This window comes from Thalassophryne amazonica, chromosome 8 (genome assembly GCF_902500255.1).
Source record: "Thalassophryne amazonica chromosome 8, fThaAma1.1, whole genome shotgun sequence".
Lineage (NCBI taxonomy): Eukaryota > Metazoa > Chordata > Actinopteri > Batrachoidiformes > Batrachoididae > Thalassophryne > Thalassophryne amazonica.
Window position 1 is genome coordinate 5,346,877 of NC_047110.1, and position 26,970 is coordinate 5,373,846.

General features: G+C 40.1%; 1 long non-coding RNA gene across 1 annotated transcript; it reads left to right on the top strand.

Moving 5' to 3' along the window:
* Positions 1–4,350: 4,350 nt before the first annotated feature.
* Positions 4,351–26,586, top strand: LOC117515016. The gene is made up of 4 exons (XR_004561993.1): positions 4,351–4,483; positions 11,610–11,615; positions 19,025–19,030; positions 26,575–26,586. It is a non-coding gene; the product is annotated as an uncharacterized LOC117515016 (long non-coding RNA).
* The last annotated feature ends 384 nt before the right edge of the window (positions 26,587–26,970 follow it).

Genomic DNA, 26,970 nt, shown 5'->3' on the forward strand with positions numbered 1-26,970 from the left:
ATATCCTTCTTCCAAGCAGACAAGAATTTTCCAGCAGCCATTTTCTGGTCGTCGAGTGAGGGAAGGTAAGTTCCTCATTTTTACCTATTAAACCGATTATTTGGCATTTCAACCAAAGCAGAAATTTAGAATAACTTTATATCGTTGTTCACTATACACTCCACCTGGTTTTGTGTCTTAAAATACCAAATCCTTTTGGGCTAATGTGATCGAATTGATAGCTACGTAGCTTAGGGCCCTGTCACACTCTGATGATTTAGCCAGTGCATGCTATATTAAAAGCGGTGGCACATGCTGAATTTTTATTTTCCCCCCACTGTTGGAGTTATACATGTCGTATTTTAACTTATTAAGGGCCTTTCACACTGAACACGTCGGAAGCGTTAAATGTGTCAAAAATCGGTCTGAAATGAGATGCGTTTAGATGCGTCAAAAGCCGAGCTAAACCGACGCTTCTGACGGAAGCGCGCATTGCCGCTTGTTGGCAGGCTTACACGGTCAAATAAATAAATAAATAAATAAAAATAAAGGCTTACACGGTCAAAGTTCAACCCAATCCAACTTTCGACACTCTGAACTGTGACGTACCATCGCGCTGTCCAATAGGAACAATGCGTCGGGCCAAAACACGGAAGACTAGTGGCAGAAACCACTGATCTCTACAAAACAAACGTGTCACAGGACTGCTCATTTATAGAGCAGTTTTCTGAAGAAAAATCCTTTGAAATGTTTTTTGTTGTTGTTTGTTACTTCAGACTTTCTGATTACTGTTTAAAAAAAGTTTAGAACACTTGTAATTAAAATTGCTAAATAAATCAATAAATGGCTCTTTAGAAACCTTTCATCTGTAAATTAAAACCACCTGTTATTTCAGATTAGATAATTTCTTGTTTAACATAAGGAACCTCAAACATTTATTTTTAGACAAAATAATGGAAATTTGTACATTTTTTTTTACGTCTGGTAGATTATTTATATCTCATTTCAACCAGAAAAACAGACACTGTAAATAAATACAAATGTTTATCATAAATGCAACAGGAAATAATTTAACAATGACTGCAGTGTGATTGTAAAGTAGGATTTCTGTGACATAAACCTCATGATTAATTTTTTTTTATATAGTCATTTCAACTTGTAATTTCGTCAAAATATGTAATTGCCTTTAATGTTGTTATCAGGACAGAGTCGTTTCTAAAATATGAATTTGAGCACAATAAGTGGAGAGCTTCTACTTGTGCAAATGTCTTTGGACTTTGATTTCATGGACATTTTTAATGATCTGTTCATTTATTGTTAAAATATAAAATGAAACAGCTTTTTACAAAATAATAAAATAGTTTGTGTTGAAAGAGCCTTTTATTTAGAAGCAGGTGATGTTCTGCTGGATTCTCGGGACCAGATGAAGGTCTCTTCTGCAGCTTTGACCTCTGGTGGTGTTGCTGAAGAGTAGAGATGTTTTCTTTTGACTGGCCTTCATGGTGTTCAGCTCATCAATGGAAGTTTGGTTGTCTGCATAGCAAATGTTCCTGATTTGGACAAATAAAAATATTTCTTTAAATATAAAGAAACACTAAACCGTTTATATATATATATATATATATATATATATATGGAAAAAAATTTATTTAAAGTTGAAATTTGTGGTCTCTGAAAAAAGCTGTAGCTTTATTTGGTAAAAATAAGAAAGACTGAACCATTTACAAATTAAAGCGTTCACTCAGATCAACTGTGCTAAAAAGCTAAGCTAATGTTAGCTGATCAATAAACCCTCACAGCAGTGCAGAAACGTCACGTTTTACTTTTATTTTATTCTCACCTTGATAAAGCTGCAGAACTAACCTCCGTTGGGCAAACTGGGACTTCGCATATATCCAAAAGCTGGGAGATTTCGGACTGAGTGGTCTGTCTCGGTCTGACCAGTGATGATGCCTAAAGGTCGGCTTCTCCGTGCGGGTCGTCCCGCTGTCGCAGTTTGATTGATATCCCACCAAGTCGTCAGTCCTCCTTTGGTCGGCGTCATTCCGAAAAGTAGCTGAAAAAAAAAAAGCTTCTCCCGGCAGGGTGATGGGAGAATCGTTCTGCTGTTTTTTAAAGCTTTTTTGTGGTTCAGGCGACGGAAATTCAAGATGGCGATCACTGAACTTTTTTCAGTTTGTGGAAACAGCCAGATTGTGATGTAGCAATCTCTGCCCCCTTGCCACTTCCGAAGCGAAGCGTCTTGACGTCACGATGCGTTGGAAACGCATCTGACGGATTGGGAAGCGTTGATGGATTGGCCTGATGTATTCAGTGTGAAAGGCCCATTACAGTTAAGAGAAGGTGGAGGATTACAAATAGTAAAATTTAAAAAAGTGTCATGAAAATGTGACTCATTTTGTGATGTGGGCACAAAAAAGTATGAGATTGGGCTGATTTAACTTCACAGTGTTGTCTCAGTATCCTTAAAATAACTATTCAGCATGTGTTGTTATGAACAGTTTCTGATGGGGTGGGCACTGAAACTCGATATTTAACGAATACAGGCATCATGGTCTGATCGGTCCCCCTGCCTTCACTGCACATGCATCATTTCAGAGCGTCGGCAGCAACTGATTATCACCTCGTTTTTGCTTAACTGACTTGACAATGATTTAAAAGGTTTTGCTAGCTGACTCTATTGTCTCTTTATTCCTTTTAATGTTACATTTCATTTGTTTATTTTTCTTTTTTGTTTTACAGATTTGTTTATGTGCTATGGTCCTGTGATGGTAAGCAACATAAATTAATAGTAACAGTAGTCTTTGTTTCTTTTTCTTTCTGGTTGCATGCCTCAGAGACTCCACACAGTCCAGTGTCTTAAAATCTGAAATTACATTCTTGTGGTGATTCTTTTTTTTTTAAGCCCATATTGATCAATACTATTTCCCATGTCCTGTAACATGTCAGTAGGAGCTGCTGTTACTTTCAGCTTTGTGTTCTTGACCATAATACAGATTCAGTTTTGTTGTTTTTACAGGTGCCATCATGTTGATTAAAACAAAAATAAATAACAAACAAAAATATGTCAAGATCAGTCAACCAAGCCTGGATGTATATCTGAACTCTGGTAAGTCATCGGTTACACACCACTGTAAAAACAAAAAGGAAAGTGATGTGGCAGCTCATGAAATTTAGAGATGTAAAAATAATCTCCATCTCTCACTTTATGACAAAACTACGTTTTGAGGTCACAGAAAAGAGTTTTGTTTCTTACTGAACTGATGTGGTATCAAGGGACCACTGTATTTTAAAATTGATGACTCAAAGGTGGTAGATCAACATACCCATACAAGTGGCATCGTCAAAAGATATCACTGAGGACGTATCTGTGGTATAACTTTGTTCATCTGGAACATCTCCCTGTTTGTGCTTTTCATAAGCTTTACAGAAGTTCTCCATCCCACCTGTCAGTGAAGGGGTCAGAGTTTATGATGAGACGGGAACTGAGGTGGATGCAGATGTCTTTGAAGAAGTAGCACAGCAACCCAACAGTGGTGTCTTTACTATCAGATTTGGTGACAGTAAATTTGTTTTCTGTTATGTCCTATTTCTTTCATCATAGTCCTTGGAATCTAGAGTAAGGCTTAATTATACGTTTAGGTTGTGAAAAAGTTTTCTCTCTCCTGCTCTACACCCAGAGTCCCAGGGAAAACCTTCATCCAGCTGTTCAGAATGGACGGCTTCATCTGCCAGGCCACAACCTGATGTCTTAACCAAACCAGAGCTGGAACTTTCAGCCTGCAGCTCTGACGACACCATCATCCTGGATGAGGATGACAGTCCTTCCAGAAAGCGGCAGAAGGCAGATCAGCATGCCGAACATGTAAGCTGATGTGCTTGTGTTTGTTGGGATATCCTCCTTGTTGGATTGCAGACTTCATTATTTTTTTCAGCTGTATTTACTGTCGGTTTTTTGAAGATTATTTAATTTTTAGTGAGCACTGGCTTGTCTTCTCTGTTTCAGTTGGTTCACGCTGCACTGATCAGGAAACCTGGTGGAGACCGTATTGTCAGAGAATACAACCGAACAAAAAGTCTGACTGACTCCTCACGGCGACAGATGGTTAACATTCTTGCTGCACATATGACAGAAACTCATGGGTAATTGATGTTTTGTTTGTTTGTTTGTTTTTTCCCAAAGCACAGCTTTTCTTTCATTAGTGTGATGCTGGACAAGACATTTCTTCCATTCTTGTAGGTAAAGCATAGATATTAAGTGCCATTCTTTAAACCTCAAGTGACTGATGTGCACCTTTTTTGTCATTTTAATCAGAAATAGTTAACTGCCATGAATTTGTCTATCTATTTGTCCTGCATTTGTTAATATAATTTTGCAAGGATCGGCTGATCTGTGTCGCAAGTATAATCCAAACTTGTGCAGGGTCACTTATGACTCTGGGAAGATCTGAGATTTTCAACATTATAGTTTCAGATGGATTGTAACTTGCCAACTTTAATCATTGTATTTTACTGTTTTCCAAGGAAGCATGGCCAACAGACCTAGAATAGCAAGATTTACAGCCGCACAAGCATTAAGACCGATTCTTAATGCCCATAGTGAGGATGAAAAGGAGAACACTAAAACAATCTTTTATATAGAAGCATTCCAATATAAAGTCAGTGGGGTTATACATAACCCCACTCGGTCATATTATTTGCTAAATAGCTTGGTTGCTTGAGGGTTAATTCTCATTGCTTTGAAGCTTAATGTAAGCACTGAAATTAATCAACCAATTTTTTCTTGTCAGGACATCACCGCCACGGCATGTGAGAGAGATGTATGCTCAAGGAATAGTCGCCTTGTTCCCTTACCTGATGGACCCATATTCCAAAAATGGATATGTAAGTCTTCTGGTCTGTTGAAAGCAAATTATTCTGTTTATGGGTGATTCTTAGACTACGGGCACTTATTATGTCCTATGATCATATTGTATGAAAAACAGAAAAAAGGGGAAATTTCACACTTTTATAGTTATCTTTACAATGAAAGTGTGTTAAGAAATTTGTTCTAGTAGTCTATGATGACTTTTTCACCTTTTTTCAGCATCATTATATGCAAATATTGCCGTTTTGTGCTTGTCCCACACCCAGACTTTTGATCTTCAATGATAAAAATGAATGGTAAAGAAACGTTTTTTCTAATGTTTTAAAATATCTCTGAATAAAATATCAGTAAAATAATCAAAACATAATTGGGGTATTCAATGTCATACAACTGTTGTGAGTTTTTTAAACAGAATGTAGTTGTCCCACACTATTGCCATAATTTCCACCACAACACTGTAATGTCCCTTTAAACAGTTTGTATGAAAGATTGTTTGGGTAGTTTCTATGGAGATAAACAGTGACATCAGAGCACCTGTATATAAATAGAAATAGAAATACAAATCACAATAAACAGTTGCCCCAAGGCGCTTTATATTGTAAGGTAATGGTGTGGTGGAAATTACATTTACAAGGCCAATAGTGCCCATAGTTAAAGAATCACCCTTGTAGGCCACAGAAAGAACCAAAGAACGCCAACACAACTAAACTTAATGACACTGTTGAGCCCAAATTTGATTTTTGGGTTGTACGATTTCAAGAGTAGAGTTCACATGTGACTAAAATGGTTACACTTGAGAGACCTGATGCATGAGTCAAACTATGGAACCTAGTGAACTGCCATTTCCAAATAGTCCAGTGTCCAAAGCATTTTAATCACAAAAGTTGTCTTATATTACAATTATCCAACTTCATCAGTAATAAACTGTTTTCATAACTAATGATTTTATTCTAATTTTGAAGCTTAATGTGAGCTGACAGGTGGAGGGCCAACAGCGAGGAGAAATGCTTCATTTAATCCTGAGATGACCCTGAGCGAAGAGCAGTGCAGAGAAGCAATGTCCTTCATGAAGCATTCCTCTGATGAGGCCGCTATCAAGCAGAAGATGAAGATGACTTTTCAATATCGTTGCAATATGGTCCTGGATGAAGAGAAATCTCCAAATGTCTTGACTGAATTTCCATGCTTCAAAGATGTCAAAGGCCTGGTAATATAGTATAATAATATTATGTGCAACTGTCTCTACCACTCTATACATTTGGTGTCCTCTCCCCATCCTTTTCTTGTGTTGCTTTTTCTGAGTCTATCTTCAATCCGGGCACCACTCACTTTTATTTAACTCCACTCAAAATGAAAATCAGAGATTCCACATTTATTCTAAAAAGTAAACCCATACAAATTTGATGAACATGACTTAATTAAGTGAAGCATTACAATGTTGCAGGTTTTGTGTATGAGGAGTGGATTCAAATGTTGAGCCATTTTGAATCAGTTTGGGCATTCAGGAAGTCAAACATGCATGCCTAAAAAGGTGAGGCAAAGATACAATATTTCACACACAAATCTCTATGGGTTGCATACATTTATAATCTTAGAAATGTTTAAGGTTTATCTTTTCATTTTGCTCTTCAATTGGAAGTGACTTGCATCTCATTTATCTATTGCAGGTGGAGCAAGACTTCATCCTGCTATTTGGAGAAAATGTAGCTGCCAAGTTTTTGGAGAGGTTAGTCCTAACTCTATATTACACCTAGTCCAAAACCCAGTTTTTGTGTTTGTGAGATGGTCCGCCCATTGCCCATTTTGTTATCTCATTTCTCTATGTTGGATGTATATGTTATGTCTCTATATCTAGGTGGCCTACTGCATTTAAACAAAAGGTCATCGAGCAGTGCAAGGCTCTTCCTACCTCAAGCTACCTTGAAGAACTTATCCATTGCACAGAAGTTACGTCATATGAAGAGGAAATGGATGCTTTCACTCTTGACTCTGGTGAGCTGATTTACTTTCTCTGGGACTTTGACTTTTTCCGGTTTCAATTTTCATTCTCTGGTTTCAACTGTAGCTTTAAAGGGACCTGTTTTTAATTGATAGATATACGATTATATAACATTTATCTTTTTTGTTTCAGTGTACAGGATGGGACAGTGATCTTTCCTCCATTATCCTCCTCCTCCATCTGATTCCTCCTTCAGCCCAAGGCCGGAAAAGACCAGGCAAGGTGTCTGCAACTCAAGCTGAAAGCATCTTGTTGTGTTCAAGAAGGTTTGTATTGTAGCTTATATGCTTGTCAGGTCCCCCCCTTTTGAGGATTGTGGTGTAAACACATTTTACGCATTCTTTTATCTTCAGAGTGGAACAAGAATCCAGGACCACGCTGATGCCATCAACACCACCACTCAACCCTATCTGCTTGTCGTTGGGATGAAGAAGCGTGCCATCAACCAATTCTTCATTGTTCTGGACAAACAGGTCATACCATGCAAGTCAACCAGTTCTCTTGGAGCTTTTGATGAGCTCTTTAAAGCGCACTATGTATTTGGTACTATTTACAATCCGGTGCTCAACAACATGTACATCTTCATACAAACAACTGTGTACAACATAGATATCGGCAAAGTCCAAGAGTGCCCACGTGTTTCTGAGGTCAGGGCCAGACTCCTACAGTAGTTAATGCACATTAACACACATGGGGTGGGCAATTCAAAAAATGTTTTGGATATTGTGTGTTTTTCTAAGTTAACCATGGGGTTGATTTGTTTTGTTTGCCAGACTGTGTGAGTACCAACATTCTTGTGAGGCATATGCGACTGATTCATGGTTTCTGCCCTGGTAAATCACTTCGCCTGAAATGTGCTCAGGCAGGATGTTGTTATGTTTTTGGTACTTTTTCAGGCTTCAGGAAACATCTACGAGGTCTGTCAATAAAGTATTGTACCTTTTTATTTATTTTTTTAAACTATATGCATTTGATTCATATGTTTTCACGTCAGACAAGCTTGAACCCTCGTGCGCATGCGTGAGTTTTTCCACGCCTGTTGGTGACGTCATTCGCCTGTGAGCACGCCTTGTGGAAGGAGTGGTCCCGCCCCGTCGTCGGATTTTCATTGTCTGGAATTCGCGGAATGATTTGGGGTTTTTTTCCATCAGAATTTTTTCAGAAGCTGTTAGAGACAGGCACCTGGAAACCATTCGAAAAATTTATCTGGCTTTCTGTGAAAATTTTACGGGCTTCACAGAGAATAAGGAGTGTTACTACAGCTTTAAGGACGGCTTTAAGGACGCTCGGCGCGCCGCGCTCCGAGCTGCGACGACGAGGCAGAAAACGCCAGATCATTTCTAAACTGATGGCTCTGTGGATACGAGACCATCGTGTGCACTTTCTCTGGTTTTCACAAGAGCTGGACATCAGCCATTTTCCGGCAGATTTCACTTTTAACAAGAGATTTTGTCATGGAAAGCCGCGCGGAGGCTTCATGCGTAACGACCGATCTACTAATGTTCTGTTGGTGAGGTGGGTAAAGTACCATGGCACTGAATATCGCCCTGGCTTAGTAGTATGCGTTGAGGTAGTTGATGAGATGCCAGTATTTTGTAAAATCAGGACTATTATTGTGAAAGATGAGCAAGTTATTCTTACTGCTTCAGGTGTATAGACCATTTGTTTTGATGAACATTACCATGCATTTAACATTTTGCTTAAACCATTTCATGCATTTAGGGTGTTTGATGTTGAAGAGTTGCTGTACTTTAAACCAGTGGATGTTCAAATGGCATATGGACCAACAGAGTCCTCCTTTTTTATAGTTCCATATTGCCATCTAATGCAGCATGGTGATTAAAGCAATGTTTACAATTTTGCATAGTTTTACAAATTTTAAGATGTTGACTTATGCAAATGTTTCCTAGAGGGTAATCAGGCAGCAGGATGAAAAGTTTCGAAACTGAAAATTCAATGTTGGCTCTTGAATTATATAATAATTTAAAAAGTATTATTAAAATAAAATAAGTGTAAGATATATATTTTTCAGTTTAAATAAATTTTTGATTCAGCTCTGTAATTATTTTGATCAAATAATTTATTTTCATTCATATTTCTTTTTTTCACTTTCAGATCTTTTTTTTTTTTTTTTCAGTTTCAAACTTTTGGCCCCGTTCCGGCGTGGGAGGGCGTGGCTTTGATTGAGAGAGGCATGGAATTGTGAGTGACAGCAGAGCAATCAGTCCTCACATGATGTTGCTTTCAGGAAACGTGGGCACTTTGATAATGACTCTGCTCCCATCTCCATTGTTTATTTACTACGCTGCTGGCGCGTGAAAGAAAATAGAGAGAATGAACCCTTTAAACCCTTGAGATAAAGCTGATTATTGTGATCGATGTGTAGCAGTTGGTTCAGTGGATCCGTATGTTGTACTGGATAGTGAATTTAATGACGATGTAACAAAGTGGCCGGCAGTTTCACAGCATAAAGTTAATATGGCCAGAACCAAGCAGACCGCCTGTAAATCAAAAGCCGCCCGGAAGAGCGCTCCTGCTACAGGCGGTGTGAAGAATCCTCACCGTTACAGGCCCGTCACTGAGGTGCTGAGAGATATCCACTGCTACCAGAAATCCACAAGCTGCTGATCTGCAAGCTGCCGACCAGGTCAGCCTCGCCGGCCTCCTGCAGAGCATCACAGCGGAGCTCTGAAAGCGGAGGTCAGTCTTGAAGTCCTGAGTGATTTCTCACACCAGGTGCTGGAAGGGCAGCTTGGTGGATTTCTGGTAGCAGCGGATCTCTCTCAGTGCCACGGTGCCGGGCCTGTAACGGTGAGGCTTCTTCACATCGTCGATAGCCGGAGCGCTCTTCCGGGGGCTTTGGATTTGGATTTACGGGCGGTCTGCTTGGTTCTGTCCATATTAAAGCTTCCTTCAGATTTGCTGAGCCAGGTCTCTCTGTGTGTCAGTTGGAAAGCTTGTAACACTCCACTGCAGCCTGTAAAATGAGCAACCTGCCTCATTTCCATGCAGCGATGCTGCGTTCACAGTCTTGTGTGGATTTGGGACACATTTGTTTTTTAGGTGTAGGTGTTAAACTTTACAATGTTGCATATTTCCCAGTTTTTAAACATCAAAAATGACCAAGAGTGGTCTAGAATTACTTGTAATAGACATCTTTTGCATCACTTTATTTACAGGTATCAAGACAATACAGTGGAGAGAAAATTTTAAGTCATTATCAAAGTACCCACGTTTACTGAAAGCAACATCATGGGAGGACTTTGCTCTGTCACTCACAATTCCACGCCCCTCTCAATCGAAGCCACGCCCTCCAGAATGGGGCCAAAAGTAAGATCTAAAAGTGAAAAAAGAACTGAAGGTGCAAATAAGAAATATGAATGAAAATAAATTATTTGCTCAAAATAATTATAGAGCTGAATCAAAATTTTATTTAAACTGAAAATATATATATCTTACACCTATATTTATTTTGATAATACTTTTTAAATGATTATAAAATTCAAGAACAAACATTGAATTTTCAGTTTCAAAATTTATTTTTTTCAATCTTTCTTTTATTTTCACATTACAAAACGTTTGGCCTGGATTTAGCTCCATAGGGATAGAAATGTGGAAAGAAATGCCTACAGTTGTTGCCGATGTTCTCTGTTGAAAATGGCTGGAAGTATCTGCCATTGTTCTGAAATGCACTTAATGGATTTATCCGCCAGTGTTCTGAAATGCACTTAATGGATTTATCCGCCATTGTTCTGAAATGCACTTAATGGATTTATCCGCCAGTGTTCTGAAATGCACTTAATGGATTTATCCGCCAGTGTTCTGAAATGCACTTAATGGATTTATCCGCCATTGTTCTGAAATGCACTTAATGGATTTATCCGCCAGTGTTCTGAAATGCACTTAATGGATTTATCCGCCAGTGTTCTGAAATGCACTTACAGCACACATTTTCACTGTTATGAGCAATAGTTAAACTTTTTAAATGTACCATGTCTTTTAAGAGCAATGTTTACAGTACCATAAAGATGCAGCAACTGTAGAAGTTTTTCACATTGTATTCCTAATGTGGATAGAGCAAATGAGGTTGCAAATTGGCAAATCTTTTCCGATTGTGGCTAAGTATGTTCTCTGTTGAAAATGGCTGGAATTATCCTCCGATGTTCTGAAATGCACTTTATGGATTTATGTGCCGATGTTCTGAAATGCACTTAATGCACATATTTCCAATGTTAATGTGAAATGTTTGCAATTTTCAATGTGTCATCTCTTTTAAGAGCAGTGTTTTTGTATTTTTAATTTGTTAAACTTAAAGTGACATTTCAGTGTAAAGTTAACCTGGATGGTTAAGGATTTTCTTCTTTTTTTTTAATAAATTTGTAAGACATGGATTTAATGGTGTTTGTTTTTTCACTTGTTTTTTCACCCTGTAAATGTTAAGTTTTACTTGTTTAAGTGTTAGCTAGATATGGTAAAGTATAAAAAGTAAGTAGGAGTAATCATGAAAGTGTTGGGCAAGAATAACACTTACAGTGTAAATACATGAGTAAATTAAGTTTAGCACTACCTGGAGTCAATCTAAAAATCAACACTACTGGGAGTAATTTCTTAATAAACACTTGGTGTTAAATAGGTTTGACACTGATGATGAGTGGATTTCTATGAGTAAATTCTGATTAACACTGAAACTCTAAAGTGTTAAATGTAAGTAACACTATGGGTGTTATATCCCTAGTAGTGTAAAATTTGATTAACAATTTTCAGTGTAGTGTAAAAAATTAACTCTTATCATAGTTGAATTAACTCTGAAAATTCAACACTATGTTCAGTGTCACTTTTACACTGTGTAGATTGGGACCATATGTTCACTGACTCAGTGTTAAAATAGACTGTTTAAGTGTTAACACTGCCAAATTTACTGTGTAGGAGGGGTCTGGTTAGGTTTAAAACTCCAGCTTTTGTGACTTCGGATCATTCTTCTCGACAAGAGTCAAGACAGAAGTCAGACCACCAGAGCAAGAATTTTAGCTGAGGAAGCTTCTGTGATTTGAAGCGAAACGTCCTCGCGTCAAGCAACCCAGTCCAGTTGAAGATTCAAGCTTCTCTACAATACATAATACTCATATCTCAGAAAGGAAAGCAGCACAAACGCCAATTTTAACGGCACAAATCAGCACAAACGGAGCACTACAAAAGTAGACCACCCTGGTTTGTTTTGGAGAAAGATGGGGGGATGGTGACCTTTGGATGACCTAAAAAATAATTCATAATATCTCAGAAAGGAAAGCAGCACAAACAACAGTTTTAACGGCACAAACCAGCACAAACGGAGCACTAACCATTTAATCTATTTGCTGGAATTTTTCACGTGGGTGGGGAGTCAGCTTCACTCAGCTCAGTTAGCCTGCTGTTCCTGGTGCACGTGCGCGCTCTGTGTCTGGGTATTTCTCACTGAGCGCGCAGTGCTGTCAGACCTGATAATGTTAGACTCCTGTTACATTTAATGTGGTTGAGCCAATCTCAAAACACTCCTATAACTGCTATCTCCTTAGATGCAGAGAAAGCCTTTGATAGGGTGGAGCGGCAATTTTTGTTCTCTACCCTATCTCATTTTGGTTTCAACTCCAACTTCATTAAATGGATAAAAATTCTGTATAAAGAACCCAAGGCGGCAGTGATGACAAATGGAATCATTTTGTTATGTGTCGGACGCAGCTCGGAGAACCGACCAGCGTTTGAAGGACCCAGTATGAAATAAGCAGAGCACGGTTCAAAGGCTAACTGAATTTAATACATAACAGTGATAATATAATAACAAAAAGGTGCGGCCTGGCGTGGTGCGCTCCCAGCAGCGCTAACAGTCCGGAGCCAGAAGCTGTTTCGGACCCAAGGACCCCGCCGACACCCCCCAGGTGGCCGCAACAACCGAGTCTGTGAAAAAAGGAACCATTACGTGAGTCCACACTCTACACACAGAACACTTAAAGGTGTACAAACAGCAAACACTTCCTGGCTTGATTACTGATCAGCTTCCCAACCTGCAGGCATGGAACATCCAGTTCACAAAACTCCACTGCAGTGGAAGCTGATACATGACTAACAAACAGCTCAATACAATAAGGTGTGAGGGACACCACATTTACTGACTGTATAACTGTTAGTCACAAAATCTAACGTACCTCAGGAAGTGTGCTGACGAGCGTGAAACCTCACCCCCTCCTCTTTCACAGACTGTGCATCAAACCTGGACGTTCTCAGCATCCGCTGCTGATGAGATGGCTCCCGAGACGACGATCTCACCCGTCTGGTCACAAGGTCGAGTCTCTGGCAAATACACACTGTGCACTCCAGTCTTAAATGCCAACATGTTCCAATCCATCCAGATGCACCACAGCTGTGAGTCCTGACGAGTCGCAGGTGATCAGGGTGAGGTCCTGACAGCCTCAGCAACACAGCCACTCAGTCCCAAACGCACGCCACCTGGGAGGAAAACCAAAAGACAGAAACAAACCGGCAGCCAGGCCCCCCCAGCCATATAACACATTTCCCCTTTCTTTAATCTGACCCGTGGAACTAGACAGGGATGCTCACTGAGCCCATTATTGTTCATCATCTTTTTAGAGATTCTATCAGTGTCTGTTAGAGCACACCCTGGAATAAGGGGTGTAAGGGGAGGACACACTGAACATAAATTATTACTATACGCTGATGACATTTTAGCAGTAATATCTGAACCTTTGACTTCTCTACCACACCTGATGGACACCATTCAAATTTTTTCAAAATTTTCAGGCTACTCCATTAATTGGAGCAAATCTGAGGCAATGCCTCTCTCCAAATCATGTACTTCATCTATGGTGGAAAAGTTTAATTTTAAGTGGGTGCGACAGGGAATGAAGTATCTTGGTATCGAACTCTATGAGGATACAGACAAAATAGTGGCACTAAACTTTAACCCTTTACTTCAAAAGATAAAAACAAACCTTGATAAGTGGGAAAAACTAAAACTAACATTGTGGGGAAAAATTAATATTATAAAAATGATAATTGCCCCACAGTTCAGCTATGTGGCAATGATGTTACCAATTAAGATACCATCTAACATATTTAGGAAACTGGATGATGTAATAAAACATTTCTTATGGGCTGGGAAAAGACCACGAATTAAACTGAGAAAGTTATGTGCACATAAAGAGAAGGGAGGGCTTGGCCTGCCAGATCTTAGATTGTATTATTTTGCTTTTGAGATGGCTAAAATAGCAAGATACTGGCAGGCTGCAGAAGATGAAACAGCATGGACGAAGGTAGAAAAGGAGATATGTTCACCTTTCCAACCTATAGAAGTATTATCACAAAGGTTGTCCAACATTACAAACCCAATACTTTTACATTCAAGGGATGTTTGGACCAAAGTACATAAAATGTTTAAACTCACACACACACTCTACAAAGATATTCATCATTGTGGAATAATCCGGATGTCTGTCTTGGGAAGAAGCCTGTGTATTGGAAACAATGGCACGCTAAGGGTCTGAGCACCATTAAGGAGCTATTTGAAGATGGGGCGTTTTTGTCATATGACAAGCTGTTGCAGAAATTTGATCTGGTGGGAAAAGAAAAATTTTGGAAATTCTTGCAAATGAGGAGTTGCATTACCTCAAAGCCATATAATATTACTGATAATGTGATAATTGATTATATGAAACTTCCACTTGGTAAATGAAAAGCCTCACAATTTTATAAAAGTGCTAATTCTTCCCTCAGTACTGACTCTGATCAGTTAAAGATGATTTGACAGAGGGACCTTGGTGGAGAGATTAACAGTGATAGATGGGCAGTAATTGTGGCTTATTGTGGTAAATATGTGAGAGAAGCGAGGGGCAAACTCACACAATATTGTTGTGTGTTGGGGGGTGTGGCTAGATATTTTGGTGTTCTTTTCTTTTCTTTGCTCTCCAGGTGGCATGAGAACTGATTTGTCTGTGGAGAAGGTGCTGGCTGAAGAATCCTTCACCCTCATCAACATCATGTGCAGCACCTGTGAATGGTGCTCACATGCAACCTTAAAGACTTTCAGCTGAAGCAGATAATTGGATGGCGTTCTGCATTTAAGTCATGTGTGATTCAAGCAGAACTGCCGGGAACTCGACCTTGTGATGTTCGTTTGTGAGACGCTGAGGACCGCGCCTGGGTTTGACACATCGAGCCGTGAAGCAAGGAAGGGTGAGGACACATGCTGTCAGCACACATCAAAGGTGATTAAGTGTTTGACTAATTGTTGATAGTAACTTGGTATTTTGTTACGCAGTAAACTTGAATTGTGATGAGGATTGTGCAGCTCGCTTCTCACTGCTGTGGCATGCGGACAAGTGATCCTCCACCTGTTGTGAGAAGCTGCTTATTTGCATAAAGCTTAAAATACAGACCTGTATGTGTTGCTGATAGTGTGTGTCTTTTGAAGGATATTAGTTGTAACTGCTAACTTTCCTCACCTCTTCTATGCTTCGCAGAGAGTCGGTTTGTCGTGTCCACCTGGGGGGTGTTTGGCGGTGGTAGTGGGTCCAGGAGCGCCGGGCTTCGATCCTTTTGGGCGCTGGAGAGCGTGCCAGCCTTCACTCCACCAGAAGGACGCTATTTCTGTTTTTACACTTTTTATGCACCAGTGGGTGAAATAAATATATTGTTTTTGGAACCGCTTTTCTGGTTATTTGTAGCGCTGGGTTCCGTCTGACGCAGGTCCGCTCCTCAACCCGCGTCGACACATAACACAATATAATGTATTACATTATTACACACCATCCAGATTGTATAGGATGAAACTTTTGGGTGATGATTTGTGTTGGAAATGCAAGAGAGAAACTGGTGCCTTCCTCCACTGTATGTGGGAATGTGTTTTGATTAGACCCTTCTGGACTCAGGTTCTAAATATTTTAAGTGACTGGCTTGGAGCAGAGATTCCCTCAAGTCCAGAGCTCTGCTTGCTGGGGGATAGGTCCCAGTTACCCAATATAACCAAAGGTAACTTTTCTGTAATTTCGGTGGGTACAACAACAGCTTGTCGAGTCATCTTAAGACATTGGAAGGCATCAGAAACTCCACAAGTGAAAGAATGGGTGTGTGCAATGACTGCAACTGCATCCTATGAATGTATGCTTAGTAGATTGAGTGATGACAGGGAGGAGGGGGTGACCCTTTGGGACAGGTTTTGGTATTACATAAAGGTTAATAATGACCCCCACTAGGATTTTGGTTCTGGTGTGTTTCCCCCAAGTAGGATTCTGTAATACGGTATACCTCAGCAACATGTCTAGATGATGTACATAGAGGTATTTTAGGTATGGGGAGTTGTGCAGGTATGTATATGTGACGGTATCAGTGTATATCATCATGCAATTACTGATTTGTACTTATTGCCTATTTTTGGGTTAAATGTGTGGAGTCTGTTACTGGAGCCAATTTTTTAAGCATATACTACTTGTTTCTGTATGACAAAACTTGTTTAATTTGCCATGTACCAAGCCTAAGAAAAGTTCAATAAAAACATGAATTATAAAAAACTTTGTATTTTGGTTGTTCCTGCTCCTCCACTGTTTTTGTATCTTGCCACCAGTCCTGCATTAAACCTGGTATTCTGTGAAATGCTACCATTTGTCGTGACAGCTCTGCATTTGGGAAATCTCAGCCTTTGTTCAGATCCTGGCCTCAAATCATAACAATATCCCTCCAATTCATATTTTGTATCATCAATGTCTCCAAGCCAAGTGTCCTTTATGGCAATTATACTAAAAGATTGACAAAATTGTTTTAAATAGTCTTTAATAGTCCCAAAATTTTTGTACAGACTCCTACTAGTAAAGTGGATTATTGAGAAATTCCCATCACTTGTAATGCAGTTGTTATTGTTCATCTATATAAACTAACAGTTACTATTTATAACAGAATAGAAATGTTTGTCCGGATCTACCTCATATTCCACATCTTGTATGTGATGCTCGGTATACTGAAAAGGCTGTAATTCCTGCAAAGCAGTAAATTCAAGAGAATCAGCTGTCATAAAAGAAAAAAGAAAAAATCACAAAGAAAACAGTCAGCTAAAGTCTAGCTACATGATATAAACATTTGAATGCTATGGAAATTTATACTCAAATTTCTTTGACAACACAGGCATAACCATTGATAAACAAATTCAAAGTCAGAAAGCTCCCTTACCATTATGATTTCAGCTTTTTCTGGAGATCCATTTTAGTGATGATTAAGAATTTACAATTCTTAATTATTCACTTTGTATTAATCATTAATAGCTCCATCTATGACATATGCATTTGGGTTTAGGGAACATATATAAAAAATAAATACTAATTCAACATTGTTATTGCAAAAGGTAACCATGGAACATTCTGAAATTCATGGACTTAGTTGATCAAAGTACAATACGTAGCAAAAAAAAACAAACTGATTCCAACATGTTCCAAATCTGTTTCAAATAAAGGACTCTAGTTACAACTTGAGAGGAATATTATTATTTGGTAATCTGAAGATGAAACTACAAAAAAGATATAAATAACTAAGTGAATCCAATGTCTGTGTTTTGTTATTACTGTATCCCTTGTGATGAGTGTAGTTTCCTGGGGTAAAAAGGGGGTGGCTGATGGATATAAATTGGTGGATCAAATTGTAGCGGGATTGAGTCGACCATCTGTTAGGGGTACAAGATATCCAAAAAGTGTAGATAAATTTAATTATATCCATTCACTGTTAAACTGAACACTCCATTTTAATACATTAATTAACTTAATGAAACTCAAACTTTGAAAAAGTTATAGTCACTCATTTCCATTATTTAAAGTAACTCAAAAATGACTTGTTGTCGTAACAACTCAGTTCCTTTAAGTGCATTTAAAGTTTTGGGGTATTTAAGTGTTGGTGATGTATTTCCAGTGCATTCCATTAAAACTTTTAATTGAGTTTATGTAATGGAGGCCAGCAGGTGGCGATGTGCATATGTAGGTAGGGAACCTCACTCCCAGCAGCTCAAAAGAATTCTCTGATCACAAGGCCAGAGCCCTTGCAATTTTGCAAGTTCTCCCACTTACAAATCATGGAGGGGTCTGAAATTTACATCTTAGGTGCATGTCCACTGTGAGAGACATAATCTAAAAAAAAGAAAGAAAAAAAATCCTGAAATCACAATGTATGATTTTTTTATATATATAATTTATTTGTATGTTACCGCTGCAAATAAGTATTTGAACACCTGTGAAAATCAAAGTTAATATTTGGTACAGTAGCCTTTGTTTGCAGTTACAGAGGTCAAACATTTCCTGTAGTTTTTCACCAGGTTTGCACACACTGCAGCAGGGATTTTGGTCCACTCCTCCATACAGATCTTCTCCAAATCTTTCAGGTTGAAATGCTTCTTACGGAGCCCCTCCTTAGTTGTCCTGGCTGTGTGTTTGGGGTCATTGTCATGCTGGAAGACCCAGCCATGACCCATCTTCAATGCTCTTACTGAGGGAAGGAGGTTGTTTTCCAAAATCTCACAATACATGACCCCATCCATCCTTCCTTCAATACAGTGCAGTCGTCCTGTCCCCTTTAGAGAAGAGCACCCCCAAAGTAAAGTTTCCACCCCCATGCTTCACAGTTGGGATGGTTTTCTTGGGGTTGTTCTCATCCTCTAAACAGGGTAAGTGGAGTTGACTCCAAAAAGCTCTTTTCTGGTCTCATCTGACCACATGACCTTCTCCCATGCCTCCTCTGGATCATCCAGATGGTCACTGGTGAACGTCAAACGGGCCTGGACATGTGCTGGCTTGAGCAGGGGGACCTTGCTGCCCTGCAGGATTTTAAACCATGACAGCATCATGTGTTACTAATGTAATCTTTGTGACTGTGGTCCCAGCTCTCTTCAGGTCATTGACCAGGTCCTCCTGTGTAGTTCTGAGCTTTCTCAGAATCAACCTTACCCCACAAAGTGAGATCTTGCATGGAATCCCAGACCGAGGGAGCTTGACAGTCATCTTGTGTTTCTTCCACTTTCTAATAAATAATCATAACAGTTGTTGTCTTCTACCAAGCTGCTTGCCTGTTGTCCTGTAGTCCATCCCAGCCTTGTGCAGGTCTACAGTTTTGTCCCTGGTGTCCTTAGACAGCTCTTTGGTCTTGGCTATGGTGGACAGGTTGGAGTGTGATTGAGTGTGTGAACAGGTGTCTTTTATACAGGTAACAAGTTCAAACAGGTGCAATTAATACAGGTAAAGAGTGCAGAATAACAGGGCTTCTTAAAGAAACATTAACAGGTCTGTGTGAGCCAGAATTCTTGCTGGTTGGTAGGTGTTCAAATACTTATTTGCAGCAGTAACATACAAATAAATTATTAAAAAATCATACATTGTGATTTCCGGATTTGTTCTTTTTTGATTATATCTCTCACAGTGGACATGCACCTAAGATGAAAATTTTAGACCCCTCCATGATTTCTAAGTGGGAGGACTTGCAAAACCGCAGGTTGTTCAAATACTTATTTTCCTCACTGTATGTGGCTGGACTTTAACTTTCCAAAGCTCGATTTGACACTTCTGGTGCCTGGCAAGTGACCTCTGGTACTAAGCATAGAGCCCTTTAGTAGGCAGAAAGAAGCTGAGATCTGAAGCCCAAAACATGTTTTACCTTTTAGTTTTGCTTTGCAGGAAAAAGTCTCCAGATGGGAATAATGTGACCTGTATCCTCACACTACCACCTTACCAGCGGAGAGGATATCGAAAATTCTTAATAGCTTTCAATAAGTGTGAGTGTGTGACACTTGTTTAACAGTAACACAGCTATCATTACCAGCACTAATTACTTTTTACACTTTAAATTTTAAACAATTAGTATTTTTTTAAATAAAATATGGCGGCAGATGGGCTTTTCTTTTTGCCTCATAGTGGTACTTAAAGTAGAGAAATACTGGCTGTCGTTAGGAACCATGGTAGTTATGATGCACATGGACATGAGGTGCAAGATGTGGTTTGCAGTATCCTTAGGTTTGATCCCTGAGGGGTGGACCTTTACTGAATGTATGTTTCTTGTCTGTCATCTTTATTCAGAAAATTAACCATGAACTTATTTTCCTCACTGTATATTTATGATTACATTTGCTTTTGCTTTAAGTTTTGCTTTTGTTTCATTATTTTAGTTTCTTAGCATGCTGTTCTAAAGATGATTTACTTATACGAGGTCTGTTAGAAAAGTATCAGACCTTTTTATTTTTTGCAAAAACCTGATGGATTTCGTGCGCATACGTGAACTTTTTCACGCCTGTTGATTGTGTCATTTTCTGGTAAGCAGCCTTTGTGTGAGGACATGTCTTGTGCACTCGGCGGATTTTCATTGCAAGGAAAAAGATGGAACGACTGGAGCAGTGCCGCATCAAATTTTGCCAGAAACTGGGCGATAGCCAGGTGGAAACAATAGGATGACAACGATGGAGATGAGCCGTGCTCCAGTCGGCAATCAACATGCTGAAATGACCAGATCATTTCCAAAGTGAACGCTGTGGTGATGCGGGACCGTCATGTGACTACCCGAGAAATTGCGGAAGAGGTGGACATCAGCACTTTTTCGGTACATTCCACTGTGACAGAAGATTTGGCCATGAAAAGAGTTGCTGTGAAATTCATGCTGCTGCTGACAGCGCAGCAAAAGCTCCTCCGTGTTGAAGTCTCACAGGACATGCTGTGACATGCCCACCTCATCCACAATTTCTCGGATAGTCACACGACTGAAAAGTCACCGAAAGCCGTCTGAATCATCTGAATGGTTTCCAGCTGGCTGTCGCCCAGTTTCTGGCAAAATTTGATGTGGCACTGCTCCAGTCGTTCCGTCTTTTTCCTTGCAATGAAAATCCGCCGAGCGCATGACACACGTCCTCACACAAAGGTAGCTTACCAGAAAATGACACAATCAACAGGCGTGAAAAAGTTCACGCATGTGCACAAAGGTTCAAGGTTTGCTCATGCAAGCACATGTGATTCAAATCCATCAGGTTTTTGAAAAAAATAAAAAGGTCCGATACTTTTCTAACAGACCTCGTATAATCATTTTCAAAGTGTTATAAATGTGATGTGTCCCTTTTTCAGTGAGGCCCAGAAAGATACACTGAAAAACATCCACATGTTGCAAACAGCACATGGAACAGGATGTCAGTACTGATCACTAACAGTCAGATAACACGGGTATGATTAGACTTGTTTGTTAGAATGTTGCGTAGTTTTGAGATGTGCTAATGTTCTTGTGGTAAAACCGCTGTGATGAGACTTGCTGACAGTCTTTCAGTTAGCAGTTTTCTCCCCAAAACATATCAGTTTAGGCACAGGTGTCACTTTAGGAGAAAGAGGAAGCAAGAACACTCCACGGCACACGTGGGCAGGACCAGTGCCACGAAACAAATGGATGGAGACCACTCAGATGAAGGACAACACCTCAGATTAGCATGAATCATTGTATCAGCATAGGAAGACAGAGGAGTATATAAACAGAGCCCACTGTTGGAGGTTCCTCTTTGCTGAGAGCTTGCTGGAACACCAGACACCTGGTTGGAAGCTCTCAGCTCCTGGGACCCTCAGAACTTCTGGGTATGATCTCACTCATTCTGTAAAACTTGCATTCTGTGACATTTAAACTCTGTTTAATAAATCTCTGAGTGGTGGTCTAGTCCTCAGAGTAATTATGTTCAAACTTAAATAACTGGTCAAAACCTTCTTTCAAATCAACGGACGCATGAGATAAGAGAGACAGGGGACAGCGAGGACACTGGAGACCCCTGAATTATCCAAAGATGTATAAATATAATAGTTAATGGACTAAGGTTTGTCCAGCAGAACTATAAGTTGTGGACTCCCCAAACTAAGTGGTAATTCTGGGTTAAAAGAAACACATTTGAAGTCCTTCATGCAGACTTTGTTTTGCAATCAAATTTATAACAAAATTACACACAAAAGGTAGGTAACAGTAAATGTAAATATCAATGAGTTTCAGTTCACTGTACCGGTATTATTGTTTTTAGGTTGTATCTATGGCTTCTCCTGGGTGGACCGACTGGAGTTTTGCTACGAACATTTTAGGTTTATGGTTCCACCCTGACCCGGTGTCTCTGCTCTTGTGGTGTTCCTAATGATGAGTAAGGGTTCTTCAGATAGGGGCAAACAGGGGTATGTTAGGGGTGATTAACACTTGGTGGGTCACGTGGTAACAGGATTGAGTCAACCATCTGTTGGGAATGAACAGGACCCGAAACAAACAGGAAAAAACAACAACATAGCAAATGTAAGTGATCTTATTTGTATCTATTTCCCTGTGTGTTGCTTGGGTGATCTGATCAGATTATGACTGGACTACATAGACTATTAGACAATTAGAGACTACATTGGTGGATCCAAGTGCTGGTGGCCTCTCGGCCCTCTTGGATGAAGACCACTCCACCTTTCACTGAGTAAAGGGTCAATGGTCAGGTCTCCATTTACTGATCTCACCATGTTGCTAAAGGTAACACATGTTCACGCTGTTTGCAGGGACAGCTGAGGTTAGTATGTTTTGTATTTAGGTATTTGGTGTTTTCTCTTCCTTTTCACCGTGTTATTACACATGCTGTTAGTATTATCATATTCCATGCTTTGCAATTAGTGCAGTAAAATCCTGTAAAAGTTCTTCACACGCTACATTGCTTCCCTAAGAGGAGCCTGGTTTAAGTGGTTCTTTCAAGTTCAGATGGTCTAGTTAAGTCCTGCTGGAGGGGGTCAGGCACCACCAGCACCACAAGATGTGAGGTACTCCTCTTAGACCCACACAGGCTCGTGTACTCTCGGGTGTTTTTGTTGTTTTTGGTAGTTCGTTTTAATTTTTGGATGTTCATGTTGTTTTTATTTTCACTTTTAGGTGACGTGACTTAAGGTCACATCAACAGGGGGACTTGTTGGAGCAGTATGTCTCATGACTAATTTTCTACTTTGCTACTTCATATGATAGTAATTAATCATGTCATATTTCCTTCTCCAGATAATGATAGTAATGATAAGAACTTTACATTATATGCCATGATGCAGACTGTTGTTCTGCTAACCGCGCTGCACGGACAGCGTGGTTAGCAGTTTTTACTTTTACACATCCCGTTTAATACAACGCGTACAGTCACTGAAGATAAAGGTCAAAATGCAACATCTGATCTGATCCACACTGAGGGGAACGGCCCGCCCATCTGGGGGCGGAGCTGGAGTGCAGGGTGAAGAGGCAGGCTGAGTGTGTGTGTGTGTGTGTGTGTGTGTGTGTGTGTGTGTGTGTGTGTGTGTGTGTGTGTGTGTGTGTGTGTGTGTGTGTGTGTGTGTGTGTGTGTGTGTGTGTGTGTGTGTGTGTGTGTGTGTGTGTGTGCTCAGCTTGCAGCCTGATGTAGTCATGACCTGTTCAGTGAAGGTATTTATTCAGTACAACATCTAAAACTGAAGTCTCTTTCCGTCTTTCCAGTTTTTGAGTGCGCTCCCCGTCAACCCGGGAAAAATTGAAATTATCGCCCAACATCACTCACTGGGACTTCTGTCTTGTTGCTGCTAACAAACAACAATCATCTTCCATTTATTCGTTCCTCATTAACTTTTCATGGGTCATCACACGTGATGGTTCTCTGGCGTGAGCTGGACCTGCTTCACCACTGTGTAAACTGACGTTACTGTCCCTCATGTAAAGGAAATAATAATCATAAGCATAATAAAAATAATAATATAATATGTAATAATAATAGTAATATCTGTTTTGTGGACCTATACTGCACAGCTCCAAACACTTTGTTGCTCTCTGCTGAGTAAAGTTGGAAAGATAGATTCCGGTCAGAATTAATAACTTCAAAACGAATCACCATTTTAAATAAAATGACACCTCTGTCCAAACGTTGTAATCAAATCAATTTTATTTATATAGCGCCAAATCACAACAAACAGTTGCCCCAAGGCGCTTTATATTGTAAGGCAAAAGCCATACAATAATTACATAAAAACCCCAACGGTCAAAACGACCCCCTATGAGCAAGCACTTGGCGACAGTGGGAAGGAAAAACTTCCTTTTAACAGGAAGAAACCTCCAGCAGAACCAGGCTCAGGGAGGGGCAGTCTTCTGCTGGGACTGGTTGGGGCTGAGGGGAGAGAATCAGGAAAAAGACATGCTGTGGAAGAGAGCAGAGATCAATCACTAATGATTAAATGCAGAGTGGTGCATACAGAGCAAAAAGAGGTGAATAAAAAGAAACACTGGGTGCATCATGGGAACCCCCCAGCAGTCTAAGTCTATAGCAGCATAACTAAGGGATGGTTCAGGGTCACCTGATCCAGCCCTAACTATAAGCTTTTTCAAAAAGGAAAGTTTTAAGCCTAATCTTAAAAGTAGAGAGGGTGTCTGTCTCCCTAATCTGAATTGGGAGCTGGTTCCACAGGAGAGGAGCCTGAAAGCTGAAGGCTCTGCCTCCCATTCTACTCTTACAAACCCTAGGAACTACAAGTAAGCCTGCAGTCTGAGAGCGAAGCGCTGTATTGGGGTGATATGGTACTAAGAGGTCCCTAAGATAAGATGGGACCTGATTATTCAAAACCTTATAAGTAAGAAGAAGAATTTTAAATTCTTTTTTTTTTTTTTTTTTTTTTTGCCAGCTTGCACTCAGCCGAGACGGACGCATTTTTCTCTTCTCCCTCCCTCCTTACCTTTCCTGCTTCTGTGGCGTGTTGTCTGTGAGGCTGCAGCTTTGCTCTTCTGGAAAATGACAAAAATGGATCTGTTAAAGTGGTCTCTCAATGCAATTGACACTATTTTTTTCCACAAGACATTCGGGGGCGGAGGACCCGACCTGTCCTGCCGGGACACATGTGATGGGTTACGTGATGGACTCGTGGAGGAGATGGCAGGTCATGTGCCTTTACACGCTTTGTGGAGGACTTCAAAGATGTGTATATATTTGGCTTGGTGGTGACCGGCTTTCTGCTGTGTGGAGCGGGCATGGCGCTGGTTTACCGGAAAATTAAGAAAGTGGAAGCAGCAATAATTGGGCCATCCAGGCTGCCCCACATGATTGATTCGATTGGGAAGGCAGTGGCTGCGCAGTCGGCGGGTGTTAACCGCACGCTGGAAAACATCTCAGGCAGGATTGCAGCTCTGGAAATCTGCTTTGACCGTCAATAAAGACCACATCCTACATTCAGATGTATTGAGAGCCACTCTGTTCTCAGAACTGTGGAATCTTTCAGGCGTCTGCTAATCTGGATATTCATTTGGCTTCCCTAAACACAGCTGCACTTCAAGGCCGCTGCGATAAAAAACCTCAAGAAGATCAACACTTAAGCCTCGCTCCCTGGTCATCCCCCTCCCCTCAGCATCTCCAGCTCTGACGTTGACTGTGGACAGTGGACTGCTCAGGGTGAGCCCCTCCCCCTACCAGGATTGTCGGACAAGGCCGTTGATGGCGCCTAATAGGCTGCCTCCGGAGTGTTCTGATAAAGTGGACTTTCAAATCTCGGTTGTTGTCCTGCGTCTTTGTTTGTCTGTGTGATTATTGTTTTTCTGTGCTGATGGGGGTTTTTTTCCCTCATTGCTGCTGTGTAACGCAGCAGCTATGAGGGTTTTTTTCTCTTCCTTACCTCGTGTGTGCTTTTTATATGTGTTTATGTACTGGGCCAGCCTGTGTGTTGTGTGTTATGTGTGTGTCGTTTGTTATGGGTCGGTCTTGGTTTGCTCAGCCCTGCTGTTGACCAAGGCAGGGATGTACATCTGGAGCTGGTCCCCGGGCGCCTAATGGCAACTTCTGCTCCTAACTGTCAATTAGGATGGGTTAAATGCAGTAGACACATTTCATTGTGCAGGGAACATGTTCCTTTGTGCATATGACAATAAAATTCTTTTGAATCCTTTGTATTCTGGAATTAACAGGAAGCCAATGAAGAGAGGCCAATATGGGTGAAATATGCTCTCTCCTTCTAGTCCCTGTCAGTACTCTAGCTGCAGCATTTTGAATTAACTGAAGGCTTTTCAGGGAACTTTTAGGACAACCTGATAATAATGAATTACAATAGTCCAGCATAGAAGAAATAAATGCATGAATTAGCTTTTCAGCATCACTTTGAGACAAGACCTTTCTAATTTTAGAGAGATTGCGCAAATGCAAAAAAAAGCAGTCCTACATATTTGCTTAATATGCACATTGAAGGACATATCCTGATCAAAAATGACTCCAAGATTTCTCACAGTATTACTGGAGGTCAGGGTAATGCCATCCAGAGTAAGGATCTGGTTAGACACCGTGTTTCTAAGATTTGTGGGGCCAAGTACAATAACTTCAGTTTTATCTGAATTTAAAAGCAGGAAATTAGAGGTCATCCATGTCTTTATGTCTGAAAGACATTCCTGCAGTTTAACTAATTGGTGTGTGTCCTCTGGCTTCATGGATAGATAAAGCTGGGTATCATCTGCATAACAGTGAAAATTTAAGCATGCTTTCTAATAGCACTGCCTAAGGGAAGCATGTATAAAGTGAATAAAATTGGTCCTAGCACAGAACCTTGTGTAACTCCATAATTAACCTTAGTCTGTGAAGAAGACTCCCCATTTACATGAACAAATTGTAATCTATTAGATAAATATGATTCAAACCACTGCAGCGCAGGGCCTTTAATACCTATGGCATGCTCTAATCTCTGTAATAAAATTTTATGGTCAACAGTATCAAAAGCAGCACTGAGGACAAGCACAGAGATGAGTCCACTGTCTGAGGCCATAAGATGATCATTTGTAACATTCACTAATGCTGTTTCTGTACTATGATGAATTCTAAACCCTGACTGAAACTCTTCAAATAGACCATTCCTCTGCAGATGATCAGTTAGCTGTTTTCCAACTACCCTTTCAAGAATTTTTGAGAGAAAAGGAAGGTTGGAGATTGGCCTATAATTAGCTAAGATAGCTGGGTCAAGTGATGGCTTTTTAAGTAATGGTTTAATTACTGCCACCTTAAAAGCCTGTGGTACATAGCCAACTAGTAAAGATAGATTGATCATATTTAAGATCGAAGCATTAACTAATGGTAGGGCTTCCTTGAGCAGCCTGGTAGGAATGGGGT